Raw genomic sequence first — 5,720 nt, forward strand, 5'->3', positions numbered from 1 at the left:
TCTTTCTCTTTCTTTCTTTCTTTCTTCTTCTTTTAAACACTTAGAGAACTTTAATCTCCCATTTTATATGAATTTTTTCTCTTCTAATTTAAATCTTTCAGACCTGAAGCTGAAATATTACAAAAATGAATGGTGTGTTTCCTGCTTAGCTATTCTCAGAATGCCCAAATCTTGGTAACAATACAAGGATTGAAGAGTAAAGATACATTTGGAAGTCTCAAAGCTCTAATACTAGGTAATTTTTAATACACAAAGACATACCGTCTTCACCAGGCTGTTATGTGCATTAAATGAAATAATAAGCACATACTGCAGCTTGGGGCACAGGAAGTGCAGGAAGAGTTGGGGAGGCAGCTGCGGTGTGTGGGAAGGGTTCCAGACTGGGTGGGAATTGGGGCCCCTTTCAGCAACTCCATATCCTACCTGGATGGCCTTGGACCCATCTCGATTTGACTAAGCCTCAGTCTCCTCATGGGTAAATGGGGGAGGGCACCAGTTTTTCACAGGGATGCTATGAGGATGGATGGTGACACCTACCTTTGTCATTGTGCTTACTGTGGGCCACTGTGTCTCCTTACATCTATGGTCTCATGTATTCTCAAAGTAACTGCCCTCTCAGTATCGCTCATGAGCAAATAGAAAATGTGGGAGACATAATTGTTTTTTTAAAAAAAAGAGGGTGCTTTTGCCATTTGCATACCCATCCCCCTCCTCCAAAACAGAAAGCATCTCCATCGCATCCTGAGTCTCCATTTAATAGTTTTAATCTCTTTCAAGTTACTTAATCTCTCTAAATCTTTATTTCCTCATTTATAAAATGGGAATTAAAATAGTTCCTTTCCATTGAGTCGTAATGAAGATTAAATGAAATAACGCATCTTCATTTTTATTAGAGTCTGGAATATTAGGGAGTCTTGAGTCTGAGGCCCCTGCCGTGCTGAGAGGGCTCCCACTGCACCCCTCCTGGTATGAATGAGGCTGCCTCCCTCTCAGGGGCAGCAGTCGGAGCTAGCGGATGACAAGTGAGGCTTGAGGCATGTGATGGAAACGCCTGCTACTGTCCAGGCTCCCCACAGTGAGATCCGCAACATAACAGAGAGAGATGGAGGTATTGTATTATCCTCCGCTTTCATCTGTTACTTCCTTTCTCTAGTCAATAAAACTGTTGCCTCTCAGTGTCTTCCTTGGGGTTTAGAGCTTGACACTTCAAGTTTTAATGAGGAAAAAAAGGTGTGTTTGGGTTTTGTTCTTTCTTGTGCAAAGCCTTTTATTTGTTTGCTTTCTGGAAGAAAAGTAAAACTGTATCATGTTGTTGGTCTCGGGCTGGACATTAAATAAAAAGTCAAATTGAAATGGAATGTCAGCAATAGGGTTTAGCTTTGGCTCTGGGTTTTCAGAGAGGGAGTTTCCTGGCCACTGAGATGCCGGGGAGACCAGCTCCTCCCAGAAGTTGCCAAAAGCACAGGCTGTTTCTGGAATTTTCTTAAAGGGCCTATTGTAGAAGGAAGCCATTGGGCTATGTTCTTAGTTGAATACTGTCTACATTTTGTTTCTCTTCATGGTGCTCATCTGGATGCAGGACGTGTGCTCCAGGACTTCAGGGAATCGGCCTGAGGACCTTCACATCCCTGAACATCTTCTTTGCCCACCGGCCCAAAGTTTTGTCACTAGCCATTATCTGCAGAAGGCCCCTGTTGAAATGCTGCATGTGAGGTGTCCTGTTCCATGACTCAGGTCCGTGCCTTGGAGGGAGGAGCGTGGGCATGGTGGCTGCTGTGCTGCCCCAGAATCTTTCCTCCAGGCTCTGAGACTCTGAGCCCCTGTGGGGGCTCCTTCCCTCTTCCTCCCTGCTCAAGTGTGTTGCATCCACATTTACTGTTGAGTCTGACAACTTTGTATTCCCCTGAGAAAAGTATATATACTTTCGCCAAATGTGTTGAAAAGTACAAAGTTTTTCATCTCCCTTCTGTCCCAGGGAATTGAGGCTCCCAGAAGACAGCAGATGTCTTTCCTAAGTGCTCTCCGCTTTGGCAAAAATAAGCCGGCAAATAAACAAAACAGAACAAAACAAAACAAAAATACCTTTTCAACTAGTTGTGATGTATTAGCAATTCTCACAGAAAATGACACAAAATTTTTCCTCTTTCTTACAAATATAATAAAGTCAGTTTGAAACTATCCTTCAAGTAAAATTAGAACGAGTGTCGTAAAGTTTATTTGTATATTTCTAACTATTGGTAACTGAAGCGTTTACTTTATGTGTATACCCACATAAGCCAATATGTATATAACCAATACATTTAATTGGATTCTTTGTCCTTTCCCTAGGGATTCCTGTTATTCATTTATCCATTCAATTTTCTCTCATTAATTTATCCAATAAATATTTTTGAATACCTCCTCATATTAGACATTGTGCAAAGCCTACGATGGGGATACTATGGAATATACATGGATGCAAGTTAAAACACTACATTTCCCAGTCACTTGAATAGCTGGGTGTGGCCAGGTGTGGCAGGTTAAGTTATGGAGAAATGGATTCTGAGATGGAGTTTGGTCTCCACAGGCTTCATTAGAGCTTGACCTCCCATCCTGGCTAAGGTTCAGTGATGCCTGCACTATTCTAGATTCAGGAAACCAAGTTTTAATATTAGCTCTGTCCCCAACAAGCTGTGTAATCTTGAACAGGTCACTTCACCTCTCTGGACTCAGTTTTCCAATGGCAAAATCTGGAGAAGAGGCTACATGTTCTGTAAGATTCTTCCTCATCTTAGAGCTTTAAGCCATTTCATCTGAAGGGCATAGTGATGATGATGTTACTGCTCACACTTGTATGAATATAGAAACAGGAAATCTCTATCTCCATGACATCCTTATGCAGTAGGCTGGCAAAGAGATGTTATTCTAGTTTTACAAGTAGGAAAATAGAGAGCTTAAGTGACTTACTTAGGAACACGTGTGGTCAGTTTTGCCTCAGCAAAATCATGGATCCAGTGGCTTTGTAAATAGAGTCTTTACTTGGAAGGCAGAAGACTAATATTTGCTGAGTGTTTACTCTGTCCAAGGCACCAATGGTAGGTCATATTTCCTGTGTTCTTTCATCATGTGTGACCATGTCCTTGTATTAGGTATTGTCCCCATTTTACCTCATTTCAGAAGGGTTACATAGCTCACTCTAGTAAGAGATGGAGATGGATTTAAATGTTTTCTTCTCTGACTCCAAAGCCCACAACTGCCAGGGACCATGGAGCACAACCTTCGACTAGACTGTTCCAGTGGGGCGTTCAAAATGAGACTTCTCTCAAACCAGGGTGGTCTTGGCTGGGGTGGCTGTGCAGGCTCAGCCCAACTGTCCCAATATCCACAAACCATACACAAACTGCACACACTGTATGGAGAGTCACAGAAACCCTGTGTTAATGTCACTGTTGACAATTTAATAGATCTGTGTTCCAGGCCACAGTTTTTTACATGGTAATCAAATCATTGAAAAAAGGTGCATTTAAGCAGCCTATTTATTAAGTTGTCTCCCTCTGATAAACACAATCCATTAGACTGCTCCAAATAGAATTTATTTATTATTAAAACATTACTGAAATATAACCAATTCCTGGTTTCTAAGGTTTACACGAAATCTCATGGTGTTGACATATTATCCATTCTATATTTAAATGTTTAGTTAGGTTCAAAATAAATCATTCTGTCTCTCTTCCTAACTCTTACTTTGTCATAAAGTTTGGCTTAATGGCTGGCTAGATATCCCCCATAGCAAACTCTTGTGTAACTTCATATTTTTTTTTTCCAAAAGAGGATAGGAAGTTATAAATAAGTTTAGAGCAGGAGGCTGTGGGAAAAAACAATTTGCAGCTCTTGGTAACTTTGGGCACATCATACACAGCATCAGAGAACTGAGAAAAAAGTTTAGTCTCATGGGCAAAAGTTTATTGGAAAATCAGCACTGGACATAAAAGTCCAATAGATTTTATTTTTCAAATTCCCACTGAATTTTTTTCTTCAAATTTTTGAACTGTCTGATTTCACCAAGGGAATATTATATTTAGGAAGTTGCCGCTGAATCAGTTTTTAAATGGACACTTACATAATTTAGTTCCTTAAAGAATTTTGAGCTTAGGAAGAACTTTAGAGGAAATTTGGTTCCATCCTCTTGATAGAGGTCCAATAGGTGAGGTAGGTGACTTGCCTAAGGGCACACAGCTGGTGGGGCAGAGGTGAGAATAGAGTCTGTTGTTCCTGCTCCAAACACAGTAAACTCTTCTGTGTAAGTAAGGGAATATTCATACTTTGGCTCAAGGAGAGTTAGGACACATTGGGTGACTGGTTATATATTTTCATAATGCTACATACTTGTAAAATATTCAAATGAAATGAATGCGTATAAAAATGAAAGCCCACTACTTCCTGGCCTTCTCCAATATCATTCCCCAGAGCTCACCACCACCGATAGCCTGGTCTATAGCCATCTGGAGTTTTCTATGCATATTTAGAACTCTTCTTTCTATCTCCAAACATACAAAATTTACTTTTTAAAATTAAAATTGTTTATATATACATAATCTTCTGTAATTTGCTTTTTCAGTGTAAAAAAAAATAGATCATGGGCTTCTTTCCATGTCTATATATACAGCCCTACCTCCTTCTTTGTGTGTTATTCCTGTGGGTAGAACAGAATACATTTAACCAGATTCCTACTGATGTAAACCTACCTCTATTCTATTGCCAATTAAAAAATTACAAGTCATGACTACAGAATATTATATTAGAGGACCACAGCACCATCTGGTCTGCTCTCCCCTCACTCACCCTTGCAGTTGTAGGGGTCCCTCCTACCCATCTCTGGTGGTCATTCAGTCTTTGGGCTGATATCTCCAGTGAGCTAGGCTCAGTGCAACGTGTCCACTAAAATCCCACTGAAGGTAATTTGTGCTCCTGTAGTAATTCCGAGTTTTGCAGAGCTGCAGGCTCATTATCAAGAATATGAATGACCATTACCTGTAGAAGCCAGGCAGTGCTGAGTATTAGAAGCTTGGACTGAGAAAATGTCAAAATTAGTCATCAGCCAATGTTCACCCGAAAAATGCCACTGCTATTTAATTCTTTTTATTTTTTTTAAAATATAAGAGTAAAAAAACTTAGTATTTAAAATTAATAAACTTAAAAAATTCTGCATGTTATCTCTGATGTCATTCTTAATTCCACATTCACTTATTGAGTGCTTACTGTATGCTAGGTGCTGAATTAGACCTGAGGCTTCAACAACACATATCCCATGTGGCTCCCACCTGAGTTTTCATAATGCAGTAGAGAGGCTGACACTTCAAGAGACAGTGTGTTCTTTGCTAGGTATTAGATAATTTGCTAACATTAAAAAGGGAAAAAAAGAAAATAAAGAAAAGATCAAGATGCAAAAAGAGAAGGAGGAATGGGGAGAGGAGGAGTTGAATTCCCTTCTGACCATGTGTTAAAAATGATTAAAGGAGGCGATTTAGGTGATAACAAGCAAACTGTGTTTAACACTTCATGAAGGGGGCAGTCTTGTCCAGAGGGTCTTGAGAACTGCGGAATGGGGCAGAAGGCAGGACACTTTTATAGGATAAAGAATGAGAAACAAGGAAGAGAAAGATAGAAAATGAATAAGGAACAAGGAAATAAGTATAGAGCTCAGAGTTGACTTGGTGTTTAGGGACTGGCTGACCACATAG

General features: G+C 40.0%; 1 long non-coding RNA gene across 1 annotated transcript; it reads left to right on the forward strand.

Annotated features, from left to right (window-relative positions):
• The first annotated feature begins 104 nt into the window (after window positions 1-104).
• On the forward strand, window positions 105-2,253 carry LOC120618566 (uncharacterized). The gene is made up of 3 exons (XR_005657274.1): window positions 105-235; window positions 894-1,108; window positions 1,580-2,253. It is a non-coding gene; the product is annotated as an uncharacterized LOC120618566 (long non-coding RNA).
• Window positions 2,254-5,720: the final 3,467 nt, after the last annotated feature.

The sequence above is a fragment of the Pteropus medius genome, unplaced genomic scaffold (assembly GCF_902729225.1).
Source record: "Pteropus medius unplaced genomic scaffold, Ma_sr-lr_union100, whole genome shotgun sequence".
NCBI classification, from domain to species: domain Eukaryota; kingdom Metazoa; phylum Chordata; class Mammalia; order Chiroptera; family Pteropodidae; genus Pteropus; species Pteropus medius.